The 27,646-nt window shown below is 42.0% G+C and overlaps 1 protein-coding gene across 10 annotated transcripts in view; it reads left to right on the top strand.

Annotated features, from left to right (window-relative positions):
• rab27a (RAB27A, member RAS oncogene family) overlaps positions 1-27,646 on the top strand; it is a 134,577-nt gene that overhangs the window by 37,625 nt on the left and 69,306 nt on the right. For 3 of the 10 annotated variants that reach the window (XM_072564962.1, XM_072564967.1, XM_072564966.1), the window contains one exon: positions 21,312-21,518. The exons of 6 other annotated variants lie outside the window; for them this stretch is intronic. The gene's annotated coding sequence lies outside the window, so the exon portion shown is untranslated. Of the gene's footprint in view, positions 1-21,249; positions 21,271-21,311; positions 21,519-27,646 lie in introns of those variants that run through there. One more of the 10 variants, XM_072564971.1, reaches the window with a different exon arrangement.

The following is a 27,646-nucleotide window of genomic DNA, read 5'->3' as shown; positions in this document are numbered from 1 at the left end:
ATTGACGGTTTGATTAGATTGACTGTGCAACTGTTATTGGCAGAGCTATATACAGTGAGTGTGCAATGTTACCTCACTTCTTGTTCAACTTAGCAAGCTATTTTTTCCAACTTGTCTCTCCAATATAGCATTCTCCTTGCAGGCAGTGGCTGCCCCCAGGAGTACTGTGCCTGGTGCTGCCCTGGGCTCAGTCCTGTCTCCAAGACTCTGTCTCTGACTTGAGAATGAATGCTTTTCTAAGTGTTGACTTTTTTGATGTTGTGTTGAAGAAGTGAGAAAGATACATTGGAGGTTTAGTTGAGTTTACTGGTAGGCTGTTCAATGGAACTCTGGGTAGGATGCTTCCTCCTTGTCTTGGCCTGTTGAAATCAGCCACAACCTTTCCTAAAAATGTATATATGTGTAACAGGGGAGGAGCATAGAAACACAGCATTTATAAATATGGATATAAGCCTGCATTAACGGTTTGGTTGTTAGTTGTTAACAATAAGCTGCTATTTTGTGTCACAGGAAATTGTGGTATGGTTGCAACAATTGGTCACACAGCTGACAAGAAGTCAGGTTTTTATCTCTGTTTCCAAGACTAATGGGATAACTAGTTTTAAACTGAACTGTTTTCTTTAAAATGTGGCATGCACTAAGACATCACTTCCACAATGATTGTTATATTTCTGATATGTATTTATACAGCCTCTGCCACTTTCAAACGTGAAATAGTTTCCAGAGCAGGTCATTTTGGGGCCAGCACATTGGAATTATTTTATCCCCTTCAGTTTTAATAAGTTTTGTGAAGCAATGGCTGAATGAGGCATTTGGGTCTTGTGACCGACTAGACCAATAATTGATTTTTTTTTTAATTGTGAAGGCTGTGAAAGGTTTAGGGAAAATTGGGTGCATGGGTAATGTGGTTGAGGATGAGAAATGGAAAGAGGAAGAATTATTAAATTGTGAGAAGATGAGAAGGCAAAGAAAAGGTTTTAAGTTGCTGGATGTGATTAATAGTTCCAAAGCTGTCATGCAAGGCTTGAAACATTAACGCTCTCCATAGATACTGCCACCAGACCTAGTAAGTTTCTCCAGCAATTTCAGCTAAAGTTTGCTTTTATTTCAGTGATGAGCAGTCTGCTGAAATGGGACTCTGTTTTTCTCTTTTCTGAACAAGTAGAGATTCACAATGAGCTGTTTCATTACAGTGGGTCAGTGGTTAGCACTGCTGCCCCACAGCACCAGGATCCCAGGTTCGATTCCAGCCTTGGGCAACTCTCTATGTGGAGTTTGCACATTCTCCCCATGACTGCATGGGTTTCCTCTGGGTGCTCCGGTTTCCTCCCATAGTCCAAAGATTTGCAGGTGAATTGGCCATGCTAAATTGCCCATAGTGTTAAGTGGATTAGTCAGGGTTAAATGTAGGGGAATGGGTCTGGATGGGTTGCTCTTCAGAGGGTCAGTGTGGACTTGTTGGGCTGAAGGCCCTGTTTCCACACTGTAGGGAATTTAATCTAATAATGACACACACCATCCATCAATTGCATAGAGTCTCAGAATTGTCACAGTGTAGAAAGATGCCATTCGGCCCATAATGGGGGTCTGCTTTGGCTGACTAACTGAGCGTTATGACAATGCCTTTCTCCTGCCTCAGAATTTTCTTTCCATTTAAATAATAGTCCAGTGTTCTATTGAATGTCCAGTTGAACCTGTTTCTGCCACATTTTTCAATAATTGATTCTAGACCCTAGTTACTTGCTGGGTGATAAAGTGTTTTCTTACCTCCCTTTATTTTTCCTTTTGCAAATTACCATTTTACACAAGTTCTCGATCATTTTATTGGAGGACACTTTCTTTTTCCTTTCTCCTGCAAGCAGCCCCCTCCATGATTTTGAAAAGAATAATCAAATCTCCTCTTACTTGCCACTTTTTCCAAGGCAAATCTCTCCCATCTGTCTCTCTAAATGAAGTTACTCATCCCTGGGACCACTCCCATAAATCTCTTCTGCACTCTGTCCAAAGTGTTCACCTGCTTCCTAAAATCTAACCCCCAGAACTATGCTAAGTACTCCAACTGAGGTTTAACCAGTGTTCAATACAAATTCAGCATAACCTCCTCAGTCTAATACTCTAGGTCTCTGCTCTTAAACCTTGGATACCACATGGTTTATTCATTGCTTACTTTACCTGTTTTGCCACCTTTTAGTGATCTGTGCACGTGTATATCCAGGCTTCTTTGCAATCTTTATTTCATACTGTATCTCTGTGTTCTTTCTACCGAAATGTATCACCTTATATATCTCTACACTGAACTGCATCTGCCACCCATCTGCCCACCCCCTAACTAGTCATCATGCCTGTCAAGTTGTAAGCTGTGCTCTTCCGTTTCCAATGCATCCAAATTTTGTATCATATGAAAACTTGGAAAATTAACCCCTGCATGCCAAGATATAGATTATTAATATATATTGTAAAATTACACATCCTAAAACCAAACCCTTGCTCCAAATTTAACGTGCATCCTTCCATGTAACTATTTCCACTTATGACATTTCATGACCCACAGGATATTTCTTCCTGTTGCTGAATTGTTGAAACATTAACAGTGTATGCATTAAACTCTAGCATTATATTCCATGTAAATTCTGCAGCATTGTCATAGAGTCATAGAGATGTACAGCATGGAAACAGACCCTTCGGTCCAACCTGTCCATGCTGACCAGATATCCCAACCCAATCTAGTCCCACCTGCCAGCACCCGGCCCGTATCCCTCCAAACCCTTCTTATTCATATACCCATCCAAATGCCTCTGTTTTCAAGGGATACGTTTTTGCTTTTGGCTAAATGATTGGCTTTTAAAACTCTGTCGGAAATCCTAACTATGCTAAGCTACTCGGAATAATTGGCCTGCTGTGATGATTTCTCACACTCTGCCAACACTGAGGTTAGTTTATTATAATGGAGGTGAGAAACATTCTCGCAGAAAGAACTGGGATCAGCACCCAGGTAGTAGCCAACAGTGGCAGGAGGAGGAGACAGAAGGTGAAGTTTAATAGCCAGCTGCAGAGATCCGTTGTTAACTTTTTTTTAAAGACACTAATAGAGTTGATAAATATACCATAAGATCAACAAAATTTACAGGGATAATAAAGTTATTTGCAGTTTATGTGTCTAGTGTAAGTTTTATGTTTAATATTTATTAACTGAATATATTGTGGAACATTTATTAAACATACAATGCTGGCTCTGCTGGATTTCACAGAAATTTAGTCTGTTTTTAAATGTAGATCCAAAAAAATCCCATAATGCAAACTGGAACATACTTATTGTGTTTTTATTATTCATTGAAGTTGAATTTTAGCTGACTTTACTGAAATATGAAAGGAGAGTTTTGGGTTTAATATTGATTCTAAATCCATTGAATTGTGCCCATCTGGAATGAAGCTGAGATGAGGGTTTTTCTCTTTTTTTCTATTTGTTTTTCTAGTTACAGATGTACGAATTTGACTATCTCATAGTCACAATATTGAACCATTTCCCACAATCCTTAGCAGTGTTTTGGTTAATTGACTATTTGTGTCACTGACTGTTCAGTCGATATCTACTGGGGGCTTGGCGTTAGGGTTGCTGTGTGAAATAAAGTAACAAATATGGAAGTGTTTGTGTACATCAAATGAAAACTGTTGTCTTAGTTGACATTATGTAGGGCCAGGGGTAGGTTCATTTAAATTTGTCACTACATCCTTAGACTCTAAGGCTGATCTTTTTATACACATTTTTGCAAACCTGGCATTTGGTTTGGTCCTGTGACTATAAATGATCAAGGTCCTGGAATTTATTCAGGTCTCCGATACGGTACTGCACAATAGACCCCTGGTCTAAAGTCTGGGTGTGTGGGATCAAGAGACAAGTAGATGATGGAAAACAAAACAGAGATCAGGAGTGGGGATAAAAGGTAATTTCTCAGCCTGATGGGAAGTGGTATTACACAGAGATTGGTGTTGGACATTTTGTGTAAATGTTTGGATTTGGGAGTCATTTGAAGGGATGTATGTGATGATGCTGCTCCTTTAACAAGGTTATGTTGTCCTTGTTTTTTTTTTCAGGAGGTCCTAAAGACACGGGCTCTAAAATGTCTGGGGTGATATATTTGGGGAAGCCTTTAAGTTTATAAAAAAAACACTTGTACAATGAAAGGGGAGTGGCCAGTTCTTCCAGCTCAGCTTTGCTCTGGTTTACTTTGTTTTAGACAATAGACAATAGACAATAGGTGCAGGAGTAGGCCATTCAGCCCTTCGAGCCTACACCGCCATTCAATATGATCATGGCTGATCATTCCTAATCAGTATCCTGTTCCTGCCTTATCTCCATAACCCTTGATTCCACTATCTGTGAGAGCTCTATCCAACTCTTTCTTAAATGAATCCAGAGACTGGGCCTCCACGGCCCTCTGGGGCAGAGCATTCCACACAGCCACCACTCTCTGGGTGAAGAAGTTTCTCCTCATCTCTGTCCTAAATGGTCTACCCCGTATTTTTAAGCTGTGTCCTCTGGTTCAGCACTCACCCATCATTGGAAACATGTTTCCTGCTGCCAGAGTGTCCAATCCTTTCATAATCTTATATGTCTCTTGTAGTTTGGCTGTTACGAGAAAGCAGTCAGCCATTTTTGAGGCAGCTGGTCAAAGAAACAGCTATAGAGAAGAAGGTGTTCCATGCTGAATCCCTCTGACATCTCTCCTGTAAGACCCATGTGGGTTTTCCTTTTTTTGCCAAGAGGTTGTATATGTGGATTGTTGTAAGTTGCTGAAACAGCATCATTAAGTTGGGATAATCTGTTGGGTTTTGGAATAGGTTAAGCTATTCTGTATTCTGTTCACTTTGTGTTTCATTTGATAATCTTGCAAATAAATTCTGTTCTGGTGATTGGGCCTGCTGCATCACTCTAGAATATCCGCTCTACACCTGCTTAAAACAACAAGCAAAGTTCAGGTCCGGGCTACTTTCTTGAAACGTTTTGAGGAGGTCTGGTTTGGTCCACAACATGTATAACTTCATAAACTGTGAAAGATTTTGAATTGCATGGTTTAGAGAATAGGGAAGGCTGATTAAAGCGATGCAAGTGTGAGACAATGCATTTTTGGTAGGTATGATGTGGAGGTGCTGGTGTTGGACTGGGGTGGACAAAGTTAAAAATCACACAACACCAGGTTATAGTCCAACAGGTTTATTTGAAAGCACTAGCTTTCCAAGTGCAGTTCCTTCATCAACTAGTGTTCCAAATAAACCTGTTGGACTGTAACCTGGTGTTGAGTGATGTTTAACTTTTTGGTAGGTGGAATTAGAATATGATCTCTTGTAGACTATAACTTGGATAAAGTGACAACTTCCTGAAGTTTTAAATTTGGATGGGGACCTTATAGCCTGTTTCTGTGCGTGCAAAATCTAATAATACAAGGTCTTCTAGTGTCAGACAGACTGTAACTACATTAAGTGGGGTAAGAATTCATACAAGCAGTTTTCACTGTTAAATATTAATGGGAGTAATGTTGCTCTCAATCCTGACTTTAAAATGTGAATACGCAAAAGTGAGGACTGCAGATACTGGAAAGCAAAGTTTAGATCAGAGTGGTGCTGGAAAAGCACAGCAGGTCAGGCAGCATCCGAGGAGCAAGAAAACGATGTTTCAGGCAAAAGCCCTTCATCAGGAATAGAGGCAGGATGCCTCCAGGGTGAAGAGATAAATGGGGTGGTGGGGGTGGGGGGGGGGCGGGTTTGCTGCGTGGGGCTGGGGAGAAGGAAGCAAAGACTACAATAGGTGAATGGGGGTGGGAATGGAGGTGATAGGTTAGACGGGAGGGTGGAGTGGATAGATGGGAAGGGAGATTGGCAGGTAGGACAGGTCATGGGGATGGTGCTGAGCTGGAAGGTTGGAACTGGGGTAAGGCGGGGGAGGGGAAATGAGGAAACCAGTGAAGTCCACATTGATGTCCTGGGGTTAAAGTGAACGCCTCATCTTCCACCTCGGAACACTTCAACCCCAGGGCATCAATGTGGACTTCACTGGTTTCCTCATTTCCCCTCCTCCCCCCACCGCCTCCCCCCACTTACCCCGGTTCCAACTTTCCAGCTCAGCACCATCCCCATGACCTGTCCTACCTGCCAATCTCCCTTCCCACCTATCCACTCCACCCTCCCGTCTAACCTATCACCTCCATTCCCACCCCCATTCACCTATTGTACTCTTTGCTACCTTCTCCCCAGGCGCCCCCCCCCCTCCCCCCCTCCCCATTTATCTCTCCACCCTGGAGCCTTCCTGCCTCCATTCCTGATGAAGGGCTTTTGCCCAAAACATTGATTTTCCTGCTCCTCGGATGCTGCCTGACCTGCTGTGCTTTTCCAGCACCTCTCTGATCTAAACTCTAAAATGTGAATGCTTGCAAAACCTCAAACTCATGTCATCAAGGGCAAAGAAGGCTAAAAATGAAGACCAGTAAGGTGAGGAGCAGTGGGGTTCAGGCTGGAGCTGAGAGGTTTGCTTCCTGCTGCTGTAACCTCTTGGAGCCTTCCTGGGTGGAGCAGAAAGACAGGAGCTGCATTTGGAGTGGAAAGGAAACTGAACTTAAGGCAGTGTTCTCAATGCAGGAAGTGTGACTCTAGAAGATGTCTGATGCAGTGCTCAGGTGGAGATTAATCCATGCAGCTTTGGAATTAGTCTGATTCTTTCCTGAAGTCAAGGCATTCTGATGTGGGTTATATTGGCCATACACTCTCTCTCTCTCTCTCTCTCTCTCTCTGCTGTGGTTTTGTAGAATAACTCTTTTGTTTAATTTTTATGTCTGATTGCTATTTCCCACTAATGGTGGTGCTGCACTATGATTCCTCTTAGCCACTTTTAGCTATCGGACACTTGCTGCTTTCCCATGTTGGTTTAGAATCTTCCCATCTAGCACTGACCTGACTTTTTGGGTGTTACTCTTCAGGATAATGGGGATTTGATGACAGAGCAGGGGGTTGGTTAGTTCAGTTGGCTAGGTTGCACAGGGGTGCCACATGATTCCTGCACTGACTGAAGTTACTACAAAAACTCTCATTCTCAACCCCTTGCCTGAGATGTGGTGACCCTCATGTTAAACCACCATCAGTCATCTCTAATGAGATTGGACAATAGTGACTGTATTTATATCTAAAGAATAAATTTGTCCGATGATACTAGGAAACTTCAAGGAAATCCTTTTTATATCTTGGCAGTTCTGAAATGTTTTAGTTGGCTGATTCTGGAGTAGAGTGTTAATTGATACTCGGCAGTTCATTGCCAGCCCAAGGTCTGATGCTGTTAGAGTTGAGCAGCTGTCCAAGGGGTGGAGACCAGTGCTCTCGGTTTCCCCACTTCCCTACTCCATTTTGGACAATTTGCTTTATGTATCTGATGACATTATGCCAGACGTTGACTCGTTTCCCAGCAGATTAGTACCTTATTACAATAGGACCCTTTAAAAAAGACATGAGGGACAACTTCATTTACACAGCGTGGTTTGTGTCTGGAATGAACTGCCAGAGAAAGTGGTGGATGTAGATACAGTTACAACTTTTAAAAGACATTTGGATAAGTCCATGAATAGGAAAGGTTTAGCGGGATATGGGCCAAACGCAGGCAAGTGGGACTAGTTTAGTTTGGGAACATGGTTGGTGTGGATTTGTTGAACCAAAGGGTTTGTTTCCGAGCTGTTTGACGATATGATTCTGTAGCCTCCTTGTGAATATATTCCATTTGTTATGTCATGCCCTCACACCCCCCTTTAATATGAGAAAAAGAGGCACGTTACACCCATCTGTACCTGAAGAGAGTACAGCATACACTGAGAATACAGGATGGATACTTGTAGATAATATTTAGGAACATAGGAACAGCATTAAGCCATTCAGCCCCTTGCAGAGAAAGTGAGGACTGCAGATGCTGGAGATCAGAGTCGAGGGTGTGATGCTGGAAAAGCACAGCAGGTCAGGCAGCATCTGATGAGCAGTAGGATCGACCTTTTGGGCATAAGCCCCTTGACCCTGTTCTGTCATTAAATGAGATCATGGCTTACTGTGGCTGAACTCCATACACCTGCCTTTGGCCCAAATACTTTACATTTTTGTTAAGCCAAACGTATTATCTATCGCAGATTTAAAATAGACAACTGATCTAGCATCAGCAGCTATTTGTGAGAAGAGTCCTGAACCTCTATCATCCTTTGGCTGGACTAGCCGCCACCTTTGGGCCTTTGCTTGGAATTATACAAAGATGCCAAAGAATCGCCATTTGAGTGTCTGGCATTAACTGATTGTAACCAGGGACTGTTAGTGTTGCTGCAATTGGCCTGCGCTCTAGCCCAAGAAGGGGGAAATGTTTGCCCAGATTTCCCAATCCTGATTTCTGTTCCATGAGTGTTTATGTATCGGCATCCATTTGGATTTAGGATTCTGTTGCAGTCTTCCATAGCTGCTGTCACTCCAACTAGATCCATGTCCTGACTTCCAGATCAAAAGAAACTGTTTCTGTGGGGGATGCCTCCATGAAGATGGGCAATTGAAATTATTTTAACTGACTGCCTGTTTAAAAACCACTCAGTGAATCTGCAGGATTCCAGAACTTAGTTTCTCGATGCAGCCAATTATCAGTCAGGTCCCAAGATGGAAATGAATTTGAGTGAGCACTCCATCAAAGGATTACTGGGTAAGATGTTCTTTAATATTGCTGATCTGGAATAAATGTTTTTATCTGGTTCCAAGTTAAAATTAATGCATTTGTCTGTCCACAGATTTTTTTGTTTTTTTTTAATGGAAGGAACAGGTGCAAAAATGTGGTTTTCGCTGACTTATGCTAAACTGAACACCAAACAATGTGCAGAGAAATGATGTAAGATCTCTGTTGTATAGTTCACAGGAAAGTTTCAATACTTGGCCAGCTGAATGTAGAGTCGAAGAGTATGGTGCTGGAAAAGCACAGCAGGTCAGGCAGCATCTGAGGAGCAGGGGCGTTGATATTTTGGGCAAAAGCCCTTCATCAGGAATGAGACTGCCTGCTGTGGTTTTCCAGCACCACATTCATCGATTCTGATCTTCAGCATCTGCAGTCCTCACTTCCTCCCAGCTGAATGTAGAGCTAGACTTAATTTGTCAGAAAGTATCTGTGTTGGGTTATTGTAATTCTGAAATATACAGACAATGGGCCAAAGCACCACTTTCTATGCTATAGACTCTCGAATGCTGTATTGTCTGGAAGATGGGTGAGTGTGTATGAGTAACCAACAGTGGAAAGCTGGCTTCTTTGGTTTCATCAAACACAGCTAATGCTGGAGAAATTCAACAGGTCGGGTAGCACCAAGAGGGAGAGATAGCAAATTAATGTTGTGCGTCCAGTATGACACTGAGTGCTGAACTCTAAATACTAACTCTGTTTTCCTTTCTCCCCAGCTGCAGCCAGACCTGCTGAGTTTCTCCAGTGTTCTCTCTGTTTATTTCACACTTCCACCATCCACAGCATTTTGCCTTTATTCTTCTGTTGTATGACAGCCCCCTAATCAATGCAGGATAACTGGAGTTTCGTTGATAGCCCATTACAAGGAGAGGGCACTGCTCCGTATATCTTGTGTGATATCACAGTCCAAGTGATTTGTGACTTCTCAGATCACTTTGACCCGATTTTAAAGTTAAAAATCACACAACCACCTGATGGAAGGAGCAGTGCTCCAAAAGCTAATGCTTCCAATTAAACTGTTGGACTATAACCTGGTGTTGTATGGTTTTTAACTTTGTACACCCCAGTCCAACACCGGCTTCTCCAAATCAAGCCTATTTCAATGTAACTTAAAGGTATATTTTTGCAAGCTGCTGTTGCTATCTTCTCTGTTTGAACTAAATCAGCTAATGCTGCCATTTAACACCATGTCCTTTTGAAATGTAACACCCAGGTGCTTGACAGTTGTTTAAGTTACCCTCACTGTTTTCTCATTGTCTCAAAGATGCTTCATTCCAACATTTTGTTTAAGTGCCCTTCAGCTTTAAAATGCACTATAGCAACTCACTAAGCCATGAGTTCCTTCAACCACATCTTCCAAATCTCTGACCTCTAGAAGGACAAGGGCAGCAGATTCAGGGGAGTAACACCACCTACAGGTTCCCCTCCTTGGATGAAGTTTTCAATACGTCCAGGTGAAAACTGTGAACTGACATTTGACAGTAGTTACTGACTCATACTCTCACTTGTCCAACCTTGTGATGTGTCCTCTGTGTGAAAATACTAGCATCAAATTTGTGACCTGTTGCTGGATAGTTGCATCTATATTCTGTACCTGTCTCTAAGAGATCCTAACACACATCACCCACACTCAGCAGTAGCAGTGTGTACTACTCACAAGATGCACTGCAGGAATTTACCAAAGATCCATGGACAGCACCTTTCATACTCATACTCTCGACGGACGAGGGCAGCAGATGCATGGGATCACCAAGTACCCCTCCAAGCCAATCACCATCCTGATTTGGAAATATGTTGCTGTTCCTTCATTGTTGCTGAGTCAAAATCATGAAGGGCATTGTGGGTAAACCTACAGCACGCGGATTGCAGTGGTTTACGAAGGCAGCTCACCACCACCTTCTCAAGGGCAACTGGGGACGGGCATGAAATACTGGCCCAGCCAGCGATGCCCATGTCCTGTGAGTGAATAGGAGAAAAAGAATAGGAGAAAAACACAAGTGATCGACTTAACAAAGAATTTCAACAAATTCCAATTTTTGCACTCAGTACATGAGTGTCAGCTCAATATCTTAATGGACCGACAGTCCAAACTTAAACACTCAATAGTGGGCAAAACTATTGGAAGCAATTCTGAAGGACAGAATTAATCTGCATTTGGAGAGACTGGGATTAATAAAAAATACAGTCAGCATAGTTTGTTAAAGGGAGGTCATGTCTGACCAACCTGATTGAATGTTTTGAAGAGGCGACCTGATGTATAGATGAAGCAATAGATTTGGTGTAGTCTATTTGGACTTCAAGCTTTCGATACAGTCCTGCATGGAAGACTGACAGTGAAGGTAAGAGCCTGTGGGATCCAAGGAAACTTAGTAATTGACCCAGGTGGGGGAAGCAGTGGGTGATGGTCAAAGGTATTTTTGTGGCTGGGGACCTGTCCAGTGGGGTTCTGTAGGGATCAGTGTTGTGGCCCTAGTTGATTGTGTTATATATAAATGAACTAGACTTGAAAGTGTGAGGGTTGATGAGTAAGTTTGTGGACAATCTGAAAATTAGTTGGGGTGCTAAGTATTGAGAAGGATAGCTTTGAATTACAGGATGATACAGACGGCTGGTCAGATGGGCACACATAATTCAATTCAGATAAGAGTGATATACCTGGCTAGGACAAATGAGGCATGGGATTACATGATAAACTCTAGGAAGCAGTGATGATCAAAGGATGCTTGGTCAGCATGTCCACTGATCCCTAGAAGTAACAAGGGAGATAGGTAAAGTGATTAAGAAGGCATATGGGATACTCTCTTTTATTAGCCGAGACATAAGAACTTCAGAGCAGAGAGATTTTACTGGAGCTATATAAAACATTGGTGAGGTCACAGCTAGAGTATTGTGTGCAGTTCTGGAACTCAAATTAAGGAGGGACGTGACAGCACTGGAGAGGTGAGGTGGGGGGCGTGGGGGAGGGTGAGGGTACAAAGGAGATTTACCAGGATGTTGCCTGTGCTGGAGAGTTTTAATTATGAAGAGAGATTGGACAGACTCGGGTTGTTGTCCTTGGAGCAGAGGAGACTGAGGGGTGACATGATTGAGATGTATAAAATAATGAGGCATATAGATCAGATAGACAGGAAGGAGCCCCTTAGCGGAGTGATCAATGACAAATGGGGCATGGATTCATGATAAAGGGCAGGAAGGTTAGAGGGGATTGGAGGAAAAGCTTTTTCATCCAGAGGATGGTAGGAATCTGAAACTCACTACCCATAAGGGCGAGAGAGGCAGAAACCCGCATAATGTTGAAGAATTTAGATATGCACTTTCAATGCCATGGATCGAAGGCTGGAAAATGGGTTAGAATAGCTAGGTTCAGACTCGATGGGCTGAATGGCTGTTTTCTGTGCTTTGGACCTCTATGAGTATAAAACAACATCCCTTTATCAATGATCATCTCCTTGGCGATCACACCTTGCTGTGTGCAAGTTGGCTGTAGTGTTTCCCTACATTGTAGCAATGACGGCACTTCAAAGTATTTAATTGTTTGTAAAATGCTTTGGGGTGTCCTGTAGCTTTTATGCAAGTTCCAGATAAAGCATTGAGTTTTATGCAAATGTCACATTTATACAATATTTACCCTGCAAGTATTCTATGATCAATGCGAACTCCTGTGCATTTATCTCTGAACTGCACATGATATTTTCACTTATCCTGAACTGGCACTTCTAATCAGAAACAAAATCCCAATTGATTGATTGATTGATTGTTGTCACATGTACTGAGGAATAGTGAAAAGTGTTTTTTGTGCTATACAAGTACATCATGGTCGCAGAACAGAGTGCAGAGCACAGTAATACAGCCACAGAGAAGGTGCAAAGAGAGAGATCAGAATTAACATTTGAGAGATCTGTTCTAAAGTCTGATGACAACAGGGAAGAAGCTGTTCTTGAATCTGTTTGTACGTGTATTCATTTGAAGGTGCTTACAAGCTGTGAGCCCGGTGTTTGACTTTACTGTTGGATTGTTGTCTCTCTGGCTTGGATACTAACTGTTATAGATCAAAAGTCCTGGGTCACCTGGCATCTCCAAGTCAGTGGGTTTGTGAATTGGTGCTTCACAATAGGACTTACAAATGCCATCTTTTCCTGATTAAGTGCTACACTGCAATAGTTAATATTCGCCATTTAATACTGAGGGGCCCACAGTGACTGAAGTTCCATCCTTTTGAATGACAATCCTGCTGTACAGTAATGGAAATTCTACCTTTACTCCAAGCGAAGCTACAAAGCATGTGCAGAAGCAGTTATGTCATAGTAATATGGAACTGGAGTCTGGGTCTGTAGGACTCCAAATAAGATGTCCTTCCAAATCATCCTCTGTCTATTGTTAATGTTCAATAAAACTTGTCACTGTTCATCTCAATAGTGTGCATTTTACGTTACTACTCTTTGTATGGTGCTAGATGTTCAGGGATTATTCTATGATATGGACCATTTTCCATTGTAGTTCTTTGAAGTGATGTTTAATGGATGTGCATTGGGAAAAGCAGAGGTATTGGTGCAATCCCTGTCAGAAAAGGAGTATAATTTATTGCCACACCAGAACTAGAAAGCCACCTTGGCTTCTTTTGTCAACTCCCATGAAGATATGGTCTATTCTGTTTTCCGGTGGTATACGTGATAATTGTCCGTCATGCTATAGTGACCTGAGTTATTTTTTCATTTTGGGCTCAACTGAGAACAGTGGGGCACAGTGTTTTCACTGAGGTCCACATCAATAAAGAATGAACTGAAATTTTGCATTGGTAAATGAACTGCTGGTTCCAATAAGCCTGCCTGCTCATCAGGAAATGTGTTCTATTCCACACTCCACCATGGTTTAAGTATTCAAGATCAAACTAGTGTAACCAGCATCATCAGCTGTTTTTATCTTTGCAAGGACGCATCCACTTCTTTTTCAGTTGAAATGCAATTTTATGGCTAATGGCTGTTTGTTTCAATTTGAAATTGTGAATGAAATTGCGCCAGTTCTCCCTCATGTACACCAATCAGCTGGTTAACATTGCTATGTGCTATGCCAGAGGCTGTTCGATTTCAAGAAAGTCAATCAATGACAGGTTTACACGAAATAAAGTGTAACTACAGAATGAAGTATTGCAAGGATACATTTCCAAGCTCTATTGCCTTCTGTCTGCATAATGAACCCCCAATTAATGTCTTTCACTTGCACATAACTGTGCATCAAAGGTGTTTAGTTCTCAGATGCAGTAATGCCATCTACCAGATCAGGAATCTTTCCTGTCTTTATTAGAAGCAGGTTGCCTTCTCACCAGGAAATATCCAATACGACTCTCAGGTTTTATACTTTCCACTGGGTATCCATGAATATTTCAGACATAAATGACAGTAGTCACTGCTGCTGATTAAGTAGTTCGAAACATTGAAAAATGTTGCTGACTTAGCCAGTTATTGTTACAATTTAAGTAGGTCTTTTTACTCTTCAATTCATCCTCATTACAGTGAAGTATATTTAAAATGTAATATTAAAATTGCAGTACGTCACAGCCAAAACTCATTGGCCATGTTGCCAACTTCAAAGCAGTGTAACAAACATGAACAGGAACATCTTTATACCTACATTTTTCTTATCAAGACACAGAGAGTTCAGGATGTTGGTAAGGCGCTGAAAGGAGTTGAAGAGTGCGGTGCTGGAAAGACACAGCCGGTCAGGCAGCATCTGAGGAGCAGGATAGTCAATGTTTTGAGCAAGAGCTCTGCACCAGACAGATAAAGAAACATTGACTCTCCTGCTCCTCGGATGCTGCCTGACCAGCTGTGCCTTTCCAACACTACACTCTTCGACTCTGACTCTCCAGCATCTTCAGTCCTAACTTTCTCCTAGGGGCCTTAAAGGTGTCTGTTGGAGTGTCAAGCAGTCAAGTGGGGAGTTAGGTAAGAAAAGAAAAGCTTTTCATTTTAACTTTAACTTCTGAAGAGTAAATGAAGTACTTCGAGAAATGTTGCTATTGGGCATGTGGCAGCCAATTTTTACACAATGACATCCACAAACAGCAACTTGTAAAGGGACCATACAGTCACAGAGTCATAGAGATGTACAACACAGAAACAGATCCTTTGGTCCAACTTGTCCATGCCAACCAGATATCCTGACTTAATCTAGTCCCACCTGCCAGCGCCTGGCCCATATCCCTCTAAACCCTTCCTACTTATATACCCATCCAAATGCCTTTTAAACGTTGCAATTGTACCAGCCTCCACCACTTCCTCTGGCAGCTCATTCCATACACGCACCACACTCTGTGTGAAAAAGTTGCCCCTTAGGTCCCTTTTATATCTTTCCCTTCTCACCTTAATCCTATGCTCTCTAGTTCTGGAATCCCTCACCCCAGGGAAAAGACTTTGTCTATTTACCCTATCCATGTCCCTCCTGATTTTATAAACCTCTATAAGGTCACCCCTCAGCCGCCGACGCTCCAGGGAAAACAGCCCTAGCTGATTCAACCTCTCCCTATAGCTCAAATCCTCCAACCCTGGCAACATCCTTGTAAATCTTTTCTGAACCCTTTCAAGTTTCACAACATTCTTCCGATAGGAGGACCAGAATTGCATGCAATATTCCAACAGTGGCCTAATGTCCCGTACAGCCGCAACATGATCTCCCAACTCCTGTACTCAATGCTCTTATCAATAAAGGAAAGCATACCAAATGCCTTCTCCACTATTCTATCTACCTGCGATTCTACTTTTAAGGAGCTATGAACCTCCACTCCAAGATCTCTTTGTTCAGCAACACTCCCTAGGACCTTACCATTAAGTGTATATGTCCTGCTCTGATCTGCTTTTCCAAAATGCAGGCACCTCGCATTTATCTAAATTAAACTCCATCTGCCACTCCTCAGCCCATTGGCCCATCTGATCAACATCCCATTGTACTGAGGTAACCTTCTTTGCTGTCCACTACACCTCCAATTTTGGTGTCATCTGCGAACTTACTAACTATACCTCTTATGCTCACATGCAAATCATTGATATAAATGATGAAAAAGCAATCCTTGTGGCACTCCACTGGTCACAGGCCTCCAGTCTGAAAAGCAACCCTCCACCTCAACCTCTGTCTTCAACCTTCGAGCCAGTTCCACAACCAAATGGCTAATTCTCCCTGTATTCTTGCTAATCAGTCTCCCTTGAGGAACCTTGGCGAATGACTCACTGAAATCCACATAAATTACGTCTAACGATCTGTCCTCATCAATCCTCTTTGTTACTTCTTCAAAAAAATTCAATCAAGTTAGTGAAGCATGATTTTCCACGCACAAAGCCATGTTGGCTATACCTAATCAATCCTTGCCTTTCCAAATGTATGTAAATACTTTCCATCAGGATTTCCTCCAACAACTTGCCCACTACCGATGTCAGGCTTACTGGTCTATACTTCCCTAGCTTTTCTTTATCACCTTTCTGAAATAGCGGCACCAAGTTAGCCAACCTCCAATCTTCCGGCACTACATCTGTGACTATTGATGATACAAATATCTCAGCAAGATGCCCAGCAATCACTTCCCTAGCTTCCCACAGATTTCGAGGGTACATCTGATCATGTACTGGGGTTTATCCATTTTTATGCATTTCAAGACATACAACACCTCTTCCTCTGTAATATGGACATTTTTAAAGATGTCACCATCTATTTCCCAACATTCTATATCTTCTGTGTCCACTGTAAACTCTGATGCAAAATACTTGTTTAGTATCTCTCCCATTTCTTGCAGCTCCATGCATAGGCTGCCTTGCTGATCTTTGAGGTATCCTATTCTCTCCCCAGTTACCCTTTTGTCCTTAACATATTTGTAAAATCCCTTTGGTTTCTCCTTAACTCTCTTTGCCAAAGCTATCTCATGTCCCCTTTTTGCCCTCCTGGTTTCCCTCTTAAGTACACTCCTACTGCCTGTATATTCTTCTAAGGATTCACTCAATCTATCCTGTCTATACCTGACATATGCTTCCTTTTTCCCTACATCCTACCAGTCTTTCACTTTAACAGGAATATACTGTCTCAGGACTCTCGTTATTTCATTTCTGAATGCTTGTCATTTTCCAGCCGTCCCTTTACCTGCAAACATTTCCCCCCAATCAGCTTCTGAAAGTTCTTGCCTAATACCGTCAAAATTGGCCTTTCTCCAATTTAGAACTTCAACTTTTAGATCTGGTCTATCCTTTTCCATCACTATTTTAAAACTAATTGAACTATGGTCACTGGTCCCAAAGTGCTCCCCACTGACACCTCAGTCCCTGCCCTGCCTTATTTCCCAAGAGTAGGTCAAGGTTAGTAGAAACATCCAGATAATGAATTGGAAAATTTTCTTTTTCTTTAGTAGAAACATCCAGATAATGAATTGGAAAATTTTCTTTTTCAGATTTAAATCCCTCTCCATCTGAGCACTTAACACTATGGCAGTCCCAGTCTATGTTGGAAAGCTAAAATCCCCTACCGTAACCATCCTATTATTCTTACAGATAACTGAAATCTCCTTACAAATTTGTTTTTCAATTTCCCGCACCATTGTTAGGGTGTCCACAATACAATCCCACTAAGATGATCGTCCTTTTCTTATTTCTCAGTTCCACCCAAATAACTTGCCTGGATGTATTCCCAGGAATATCCTCCCTCAGCACAGCTGTAACGCTATCCCTTATCAAAAATGCCCCTCCTCTCTTGCCTCCCTTTCTATCCTTCCTGTAGCATTTGTATCCTGGAACATTAAGCTGCCAGTCCTGTCCATCCCTGAGCCATATTTCTGTAGTTGCTATGATATCCCAGTCCCATGTTCCTAACCAGGCCCTGAGTTCATCTGCCTTTCCTGTTAGGCCGCTTGCATTGAAATAAATGCAGTTTAATTTATCAGTCCTATCTTGTTCTCTGCTTTGTTCCTGCCTGCCCTGACTGACTCATTTCTTTTCCCAACTGTACTAGTCTCAGATTGATCTCTTTCCTGACTATTTCCCTGAGTCCTCCACCTTACTAGTTTAAATCCTTCTGAGCAGCTCTAGCAAATCTCCCTGCCAGTATATTAGTCCCTTTCCAATTCAGGTGCAATCTGTCCTTCTTGCACAGGTCACATCTACCCCACAAGAGATTCCAATGATCCAAAAATGTGAATCCTTCACCCATACACCAGCACCTCAGCCACACAGGCATCTGCTCTATCCTCCTATTCCTACCCTCACTGACTCGTAGCATTGGGAGTAATCCAGATATTACTACCATTGCAGACCTCCTTTTTAAATTCCTACCTAATTTTCTGCATCGTCCCTTCAGAATCTCATCTTTTTCCTTTCCTCTATCATTAGTTCCAATGTGTACAATGACCTCCTGCTGGTCCTTCTCCCCTCTGAGAACATTCTGCACCCTCCTTGAGATATCCATTGATCCTGGCACCAGGGAGGCAATGCATCATTCTGAGTTTTCTCTGCTGGCCGCAGAAACATCTGTCAGTGCCTCTGACTACAGAGTCCCCTAACACAATCTATTGCTTGGAACCCGACGTACCCCTCTATTCATTAGAACCAGTCTCTATACCAGAAACTTGTCTGTTCATGCTACATTCCCTAAGTGTCCAACATCTTCAACATTTTCCAAAACAGCATACTTGTTTGAGACGGGGATAGCCACAGAAGAGGAAAAAGTGAGAACTGCAGATAAGGAATAAGATCAGAGTCAAAAAATGTGGCGCTGGAAAAGCACAGCCAGTCAGGCAGTACCCGAAGAGCAGGAGAGTCGACGCCTGCAGCACAAACTCTGCTGAAGAGCCGATGCTCCAAACTTCGACCGTAATGCTCCTCGGTCGCTGCCCAATCAGCTGTGCACCCTCAGCACCACAATCCTTGACTCTGATAGCCATAGGAGACTCCTGCACTACCTGCCTACCCCTTCTAGCTTTTCTGGAGTTAAATTGACTGTATCTGCGTCTTTTCTCCCTTCCAATAACTGCCATCACTCACACCCCCTAGCTCTTGTAAATTCCTTATTGCCCCTAACTGCTGCTCCAACCAATCCGTGCGATCTGATGGGATTCGCAACTGACTTCTTGCAGAAATAATCATCAGTAACATGGAAACTCTCGTAAACTCCCACATCTGACAGGAAGAGCATATCACTCTACTAAAGACCATCTTTGCTCCTACAGATCCAGAAAATAGCACTGTCTTTTTGCTCTTTTGATAATGGTTTTCTTTTGTCTTTCATGTTAAAATTGGTATCACATTTGTTGTCAAGTGGCAGAATGCCCTGAAATCTGACAGGGAGTGTGTTTTACTCCTGGAAATGATAGAACAACTTGACAATTGCATCGTGTTAAAGGAAAATGGGGCTTAGGGAACGTTCTGTCTTGATTGTGTTACTTGTTCTACACTCTTTGAAGATTAAGGACATTCTACTGGCATCAACTGGCATCCTTCAGTTTTCCCCTAAAGGTTCCACACCTTCAAGTGATTATAGGCCCAAACTATTCATTCATTCCTTAGAATAGCTGCCAGTGTGTGTCATTGTCAGTTTTATTCTGAATACCACTGAATACTAAAGGGATTAATGTACTGTGACCTGTGCCTTTTGCTTCCTGCAGACTGCATGAATTTAACTCTCTGTCTGTTAGGCTCTCCAAATTGTGTCAACAGCTTTCTGCCACCATTTCAGTACCTGTAATCTTGCTTTGCACTTAATTATTGTGGATATTATTTATTCTGTGTATTTCAGTTTCTAGCAGGAATTTTTTTCATTATACACTTGGTGGATTTTCTCTGAACGTTATTTGTTGAAAAGTCATTTATATTCACTCTGAACTGGTCACTATTATTTAAGGATATTTTGAACACTACTTTTGTGAATTTTAATTGTGACAATCTCTTTTGTTCTGCTCATAACAATCTCTTGTGTGTAGATGTGTTATTTGTCTCAACACTGCGATTCCCTGATTACACTGTGAATGATATTGTGTTGTTCAGAATTTCAGGTTGATTAAGGGTTAGTTTACCTCTCGTTAGCAGCTGTGTAAAGCAGGAGTGTAGTTATCGATTTGCCCATATGAACTTTCATGAGGTGAATGATTATTACTCTCTCAATCTGTAGGACCAGATGGAAGGTTGTTTATTACCTGGAAATAGGGAACTGTCCAGTTCAAAGAATGCAAGTGGTCCCCTGGGGACAAATGAGTGTTTCACAAATTACTTTGAAAGTACCCCCAATTTGTGCACCATAGCTCTCCCAAAGTATGAAGTAAGTGATATATTGAGTGGTGGATGAGTGGTTAAGAGGAGAGCTGAATGGTAAATATCTGCTCTTTGAAGAATATCATGGCATGCTTCACATCTGCTTGACCTGGCAGTAAGTGTTGGGCTTAAACACTTCAGCTGCTACGTACCACTCCTCTGCAAGTCAGACCCCTTGGTTCCTGCATGTACTGAAGTCTGACCTGAACACTCAACTTCCTGTCTTGTGACAGTACTGAGCTTAAGTGATTCTTTAACATTGTGTGTTTGTACCACTGATATGATAACCCCTTGCTGCAGTGTTTTGTTCCCTGCATACTTAAAAGTTTTGTTTTGTGTTTGCAAATGTTTCCTATCATTGGGAGCTGGCAGCAAAATGTGTTTAAGATGGCAATCAACTCAGCGCAGTCCTGATCTTATTGAATGGGGAAGCCAAAAGGCCTACTAGTTCTCATGTTCCAGCTGTTTTCAAATGCACTTTGAAAATGGTCTTTGTGATTTGTTGTGTCCATTTGAAGCAATGATCAAACTAACTGGTTTTCTCTCCATGCTCCTAAGACTTTTTAAGGATTTTAATTTGTAGATTTTAAGGAAAGGGCTACGTTCTGAGATTTGTGGTCAGCTAGTTTGTCGAGGACTTTCACCCTGAGGTTCTTGTAAATTCAGGACTCAGGATTCCAAAAATGGTGTTTGAGGGAGGTGTCAAAGGCAACTGAAACATATAACTCACATGAAACACTTCATGAGAACAGGATGACCTTATGTAAGGCCATCGACCTGAGGGGTTAACTGTTTCCCTCTTCATGGATGTTGCCTGATGCACTGAATATTTCCAGCACTTTCTGTCTTGTCAGATTTCCATCATTTACAGTATTTTGTACTCCGATAATAACACATTTTCTCCATTTTCTTTCTTTCTCTCTCTTTTCTGTCTTTTCTCTCTCTTTCTCTCTGTCTTTCTTTCTCTCTTTCTTTCTCCTGCTTTCTCTCACTCTCTTGTTCCATACTTTTGGTTTGGCCAAATTAAGACCTTGCTCCACAAACACCAGGGGTGTCTATGTCGTTGTTCACTGAGATCCACATTTCACAATGTTCAATGATTTGGTTAATATGCGGAGACGTGGTTTCAGAGTTTAATTGGATATTTTTTGCAGAAGAAAAAGGCACTGGTCAGTCTTCAGGAACACATGATAAGCAGCTGATGCCGATTAGGAGAGGCTGCAGTCTTTGTAGTTGCTTACAGCTTCTTGTGTCAATTGGATTTGCTGTGTAAGTTTATGTCTCTTTCTCTCTCCTCTTTCTGTTTATAGATTCGGTAGGTTTTGTGCAGTGGTGAAGGCCCAGGTTAAATGGCTGGTGCATTCTGATTTTTCACAAGACACTATCCATTTTTATCCTGCACCCTGGAAGACGTTCTGTGGCCAAGCTAGGACATTGGAGTTTGTCTCCCAGAGAAATTGGATACGGAAAGTTTGGACATTTGATTGAACCTATTTCCCTTTCTGCTCTGTGCTGAGGTATGGGCAGTTTTAACAGGAGATCAATGTTTCAATTGGTTTTATTCTGTATCTTGTGGACATGAAAACTTCAGCAATTTTGATCCACTGATTTTTAGAATCGTTGAGGCAATTTCGGGTACGCTGGTTCTGATTTAATTAAGTGCCATGGATTTTTATCGAAAAGATTGTTTTATAAAGTCATTTGTAGTGTGCAGTGGTAAGTGAATAAGGAGCTGGTTCACTGAATTCAAGTGCGATCATTCAAGTATGAATAAAATCATCTGAATTCAGAATAATATGTATCCTGAAAAAATACTATTTCTCTAACTTTTTTTTTCTGAACCAAATGAATTCCTTCATACTGTACAATGCTAGCGTTCTCATGTGTTGTGCCACTTAAGAATTTGACTGTGACAGAGCTGATTTAAAATTAATTTTGTAGGATCTAGTCCCAGTTATTTGATAAAGCTGTTGTATATTTGAAGCCTAACCTTACAGTGGTATAGTGGTGAAAGACTACTCATCCTTCCTCTTTACTCTCCTACAATCTGCCCCTCTTTAACTGCCTGCCTGTCAAGCCCTGGTCATTTGGTGGAGGTAGCAAGTCCCTGTGACCTGTTTTTCTCCCAAGGGTGAATTAATTTACATCCTTCATGCTTGATTCTGACTCAGGCATATTGACAGTTGCGTCAGTGCTCAGAATAGATCAGATCCACACCACCTCCACATTTTTTTTTCAAAACAGCTATATAAACATTTTTTTTCTGAACAGTTCATTTTCTTTTTGAAAGTTGTGATTGCATCTTGATAAGATTCTTAACATTCATGCGTTAGGAACTTTTTTGACTTGAATGTTTTCTCTTCAGCTGACTAACTCGCTACAAATTAATCTAGAAAGTGTGACCTACCATAGAGCTTTAATGATGGTTTGCTTTGGCCCCTTCCCTGCCAGTGATAGAATCCACTGCTGATTTCCAGCAATACAAAAGGATGGTTTGAGCGATTATGCCACATCATCCAGTTCGTTATACAAAATGCAACTGAAGCTAAAGAAACAATCGATGCAGTAAGAACCCCTTTTGAAGTTGGTGAATGTTACTGAAGTCAGTGTAAATAACTAGGCCATGAAGACAAACAGCTAGACTGATGGCTAGGAGAGTGTATCCATGTGGTTTTGTGTGTGTAAAAATTCAATGGCATCCATCAATAGGGTTAACATCAGAACATTATGTAGCAACTATGTTCTAAGTGCCATGGAATATATTGACAGAGCAAAGTGTTTTTTTTTAAATAACATGTTTTTTTTTATGATATCTTTTTGAAAACTCATAAAAACTCATTGAGGGAGTGAAGAAAAAGTCTGCTAAAAATTCCAGACCCATGTGGTACAGACTTTTGAGGAGTGGTCTCGGGTTACAGGGGGATCTCTGATCAGGAACCTTTGCAGTAGCTCTTATGGAATCTGTATTGCTTTGGGAACTGACATCAAGTCTGTACCGAAGCTTCAAAAAGCCTAATATTGGCCTCAAGCAAAAGCAGTCTGCTTCCCAGAAGAATCTATTTGCTTTTCTCGTGATCGTATTGGCTTCGTTTAGGAGCATTCTTGAACAAAATACTTGCCTGTATAATTTTAACAGCTTGCACCACACTAAGTGTTTGCCTATTTGCCAATGACTGCAGCTTCATATGGACCCCACAGTAGTGCACTATTGAAGCACTCCGAACACCCCTCTCGCATTGTCCTGTCTTGTAACAGTCCTGCGAGGGATTACTGTCCAGGGAATGTACAAAGCTGAAGGCTGTGGAGCAACAATGCAGGCTCTCTTATTTCCACATTGCTTCTGTTGGAAATACAGGAATCTCGATGATGATATTAGAATGTCTCTATGTGTAGATGCTTCCGTGAACCGGTGTTCTGCAATTCAACAGGATTGGGAAATGCTGTACTCAAACGGCTGCATGTGTTCACATGGAGTCTTTTAGTCTTAACTGGAGAGTAGTTACAGCCAAATCACCTGACTCGATTGCCCCAACTGAAGGGCAAAGAACAATGTTCTTTCCCATTACAATGTAGTCTCTTGTAACAGAATGGTGCCAGCATGTTTCCTAAAGTGAGGTTTTGAAAGTTAGCTGCTCAGCTGTGTGGACTTTCTGATTCCCCTCACTGTAACCTCAGCAGATTTTTTCTTCTGGGGTAAAATTGGATGACTGATCCTGTATCTGAATTGCATAATGTGGAGCCCTATCTCCTTCAGTTCCTAATATGTGTGGATCACTAACAGTCGCTTTCTGTGCAAGTAAATAGAATTCGTTTGTTGCCAAGTGAGGATTGCTGTAGACAGATGACTATCTAGATATGGCTTATTTGGTTTTTAGTTTTAGATTTAGACTTTAATGTCATGTGTGTTCAAATCAAGGAGTACATTGAAAAATGTATAATGTCGCCGCACACAGGTTCTAAGAGTTTCTGATTCCTGTCACCCTCTGGATGAAAAAGATTCTCATTGACTCCCCTCTCAATCTTCTAGCTCACAATCTTCTACCTCACATTTTAAACCTATGCTCATTGTTTAATGACTCTTCCAATTTTGGAAGAAAGTGCCTTCTTATCCACTCAAACTATGCCCCTCATAACCTTATACATCTCTAACAGGACACCCCCCCCCCCCCCCCACCCCCACCCCGCTCCAAGGAAAGCAACCCCTGGCTTTTCAATCTTTCCTCATAACTAAGAGGCACCATCAAGGCAGCATTCGGGAAAATCTCCTCCGTGCAATCATATCCTACCTATAATGCGGTGACCAGAACTGCATGCAGTACCCCAGTTGTAGCCCAACCAATGTCTTATACAGTCCCAGCATATCCACTTTGTTCTTGTATTCTATGACTCAGCATATAATGGCAGGTATCCCATATGCCTTCCCAACCACTTTTCTACCTGCCCTGCTACCTTCAGGGATCTGTGGATTTGCACATCGAGGTCTTTAGTACTTTCCCCTGCCCTTCTATTTATAGTGTAGTCTCTTGTCTTCTTAGCCCACCCCAATGCATTAGCTCACACCTTTCCAGGTTGAATTCCATTTGCCACTACTTTGTCCAGCTGATCAGTCCATTAACATCCTCCTACAGTTTGTGGATATCCTCCTCACTGTTTATCACTATGGGTGGCATGGCCAAGTTGGGCTGAAGGGTCTCAGTTCCTGGCCGATCACTATGACTCTACCACCCTACGCATTTTCATATAATTTGCAAGCCTTTTGGTTGTACCCTTACATTTAAATCCAAATCATTGATGTACGCCACAAACAGCAAGGACCCCAGTACAAAGTCCTGTGGAAACCCATTGGAAGCAGACATCCAGTTACAAAAATATCCCTCTTCAATCACTCTCTGCTTTTTGCCTCTTTGGATCAGTTTTGGATCCAATGTGTCACTTAGCCTTGAATCCCATGGGCTCTTTCCTTCTTGATCAGTCTGATAAAGGACCTTATCAAAAGTCGTGCTAAATTCCATGTTGATCACATCAGATGCCTTCCCCATCATCAATGCTCCAGGTTACCTCCTCAAAAAAAACAGTCAAATTTGTCAAACACCACCTTCCTTTGACAAGTCCGTGCTGACTATCCATGATATATCTCTGTCTCTCGAAATGCAAATATATACCATCCCTCAATATTCTTTCTAATGGCTTGCCCATCACTGAGGTTAGACTGATTGGCCTGTAATTTCATGGTTTCTGCATTCCTTTCTGTTTTAATAATGGGTCAACGTTGGAAATCCTCCATTCCATTCCTCCAGCACTTCACCTGTTCACAGAGAACGTTTCAATATTACTGCCAGGGCCCCTTACGTCTCCACTTCTGCCTCCCTCAACAACCTGAGATATATCTCATCTGGGCTTGCAGATCTAACCCCTTTTAAGTCTGCTTCTAAAATCACCAGTACCTCCTCTCTCTCTTAATGTCTTCTAATATTTCACATTCCCCTCTCTGATGTCTTTACCTGTGGCATCGTTTTTGATTGTGAAGATCCTCACGAAACGTTCATTGAAAACTGTGTGCCCATGTCTTCTGAGGTCTACAAACAGATTAACTCTCTGGTCCATAATGAGCCCTAATCTTTCCCTAGTTTGTTGTTTTTGCTCATGATGGGTTCAAAACCCCCTTTTGTGTTTTCTTTTACTCTATCCACTAATGCTTTCTCTTCACTCTCTTCACTTTCCTAATTTCCTTTTCACTGTACTTTTTGTATGGATCTGCCATATCGAGTGAGCTCTTGATATTTGCCATAAACGCCTTTTATTTTAATCCTAACATTTATGTCTCTTGACATCCAGGGGTCTCCATTTCTGGGTCTCACACCTTGTCTTTATGGGAACGTGCCTATCCTGAGCTTGTTGCCAGTTCCTCATTGAATACCTGCCACTGTTCTGACAATTTTATCTGTAACTCGCTGCTACCAGTTCACTTGGGCCAAATTGGAAATTATCTGAGTAAAATTAATGTTTTCCAAATTGAGAGCCATTAATCCCAGCCTGTCCTTATCCTTCTCCATAACCATCCAAAACCTAATGGAGCAATGATTACTATCTCCCAAGTGATTCCCAAATATATACATTCCATCTCTTCTTGCTCATTTCCGAATATTGGCTCCAGAACAAATCCTAGTCCCTTGTTGGGCTTTCTACACTGACTAAAAAGGTTTTCTCGAATGCAATTAAAAAATTCTGTTCCCTCCCTATTTTGTATGCCAAAACTATTTCAGTAAAGATTTGGGTAACTAAAAATCTACAATTGTTGCCTTGCTATTTTTACACATTTCTGAAATTTGATAACTGATTTTGATCCTATATTACTCCCTGACTGTCACTGTCTCTATTTCAAGGGCTATAGTTCACACCTGACAGCATACTTGACCCTTCTGTGTGTTTTTTTAAAACTTTATCCATACGAGCTCATTTGATGAGCTTTCCAAGGTATCACCACACCTGACTGCTGTAATTGACTCCTTGATCAATTTTACAACTTTTCCCACCACCATCACCCCCACCAATCCTGCCTGAATACTTTATAAAGCAGCATTGTGAACTGCCAATCCTGTTCATCTTTCAGCCAAGACTTGGTCATAGCTGTGATATCATGTCTATTTTTACCCTCTATTTTATTCCTCAGGCTCTACAATATATTCCATTTGGCTCTGCTAACCTCCCTTCTTTCTTATCTACCCAAGGTTCCTCCACCTTCCAGACTCACTTTAAATTCGAATTGCAACTCCGATTCTTTCTCCTCTGAAGTACTTGTCAGGATCCCATTCCCTGGCCGTTGTAGTTTAAATCAACACCAAATCTTATTGCGAGGATGTTGGTCCCGTTCCTTTTTAGCTGTAGCTGTCCAACTTGTACAGTTTCGGCCTCCCCAGAAATGGTCCTAATGCCTCAGGAATCCATCCCTCCTGCATCATCTCTACAGCCATGCATTCATCTGCTTGACTCTTCTATTCCCATACACGTGGCACCAAGGGTAATCCAGGGATTACTGTCTTTGGAAATGCTGCTTTTCAATATCTGACCTAATCTCTAAAGCCTGCTTGCAGGACCTCATTTCTTATCTCCCCATGTCATTGAATCCTACCATGGACCATTATCTCTGGCTGTTCATTGCACCCCTCCCCGCTTTGCAATGCTGTGCAGCCAAATTGTGGCATCCTTGACCTGGCAGCCATCTTGGATCGGCCAAGGAATGGAATCCTGACAAGTACATTCGAAGAAGTGCCTATCCACTTCCTTTATTAACAATCCCCTCCACACTTTCTTTTTCTTCCTCCCATCCTGGCCTTGACTCTGCCCACCCCCTCGGAGGAACTGTTACGCTCCCTGCCTCCCAAGGCCAGGCAAAAGTGAGCAACTGAGGGGCACTCGGGGGATTCCTCACTTTTCCCTCTTCACTTGCACTTCCTCAAGCTACAGAGTGACCACATCCTGAACCTATGCTTTTCGCAAACTTCTCAGTCTCTTGTGAATGCACAATAGTGCCCACAGCTGCTACTTATGCTTCAAAACCCAGAACTTGAGTTGCTCCAGCAGGAAGCATCTCCTGCATCAATGGTCATCCATACTGTGAGGAGTATCTAGAATTTCCCATGTAGTG

The sequence above is a fragment of the Chiloscyllium punctatum genome, chromosome 48, assembly GCF_047496795.1.
Source record: "Chiloscyllium punctatum isolate Juve2018m chromosome 48, sChiPun1.3, whole genome shotgun sequence".
Classification (NCBI taxonomy): domain Eukaryota; kingdom Metazoa; phylum Chordata; class Chondrichthyes; order Orectolobiformes; family Hemiscylliidae; genus Chiloscyllium; species Chiloscyllium punctatum.
The sequence above is the reverse complement of the archived record's forward strand: the minus strand, read 5'-3'. Positions and strand labels throughout refer to the sequence as shown.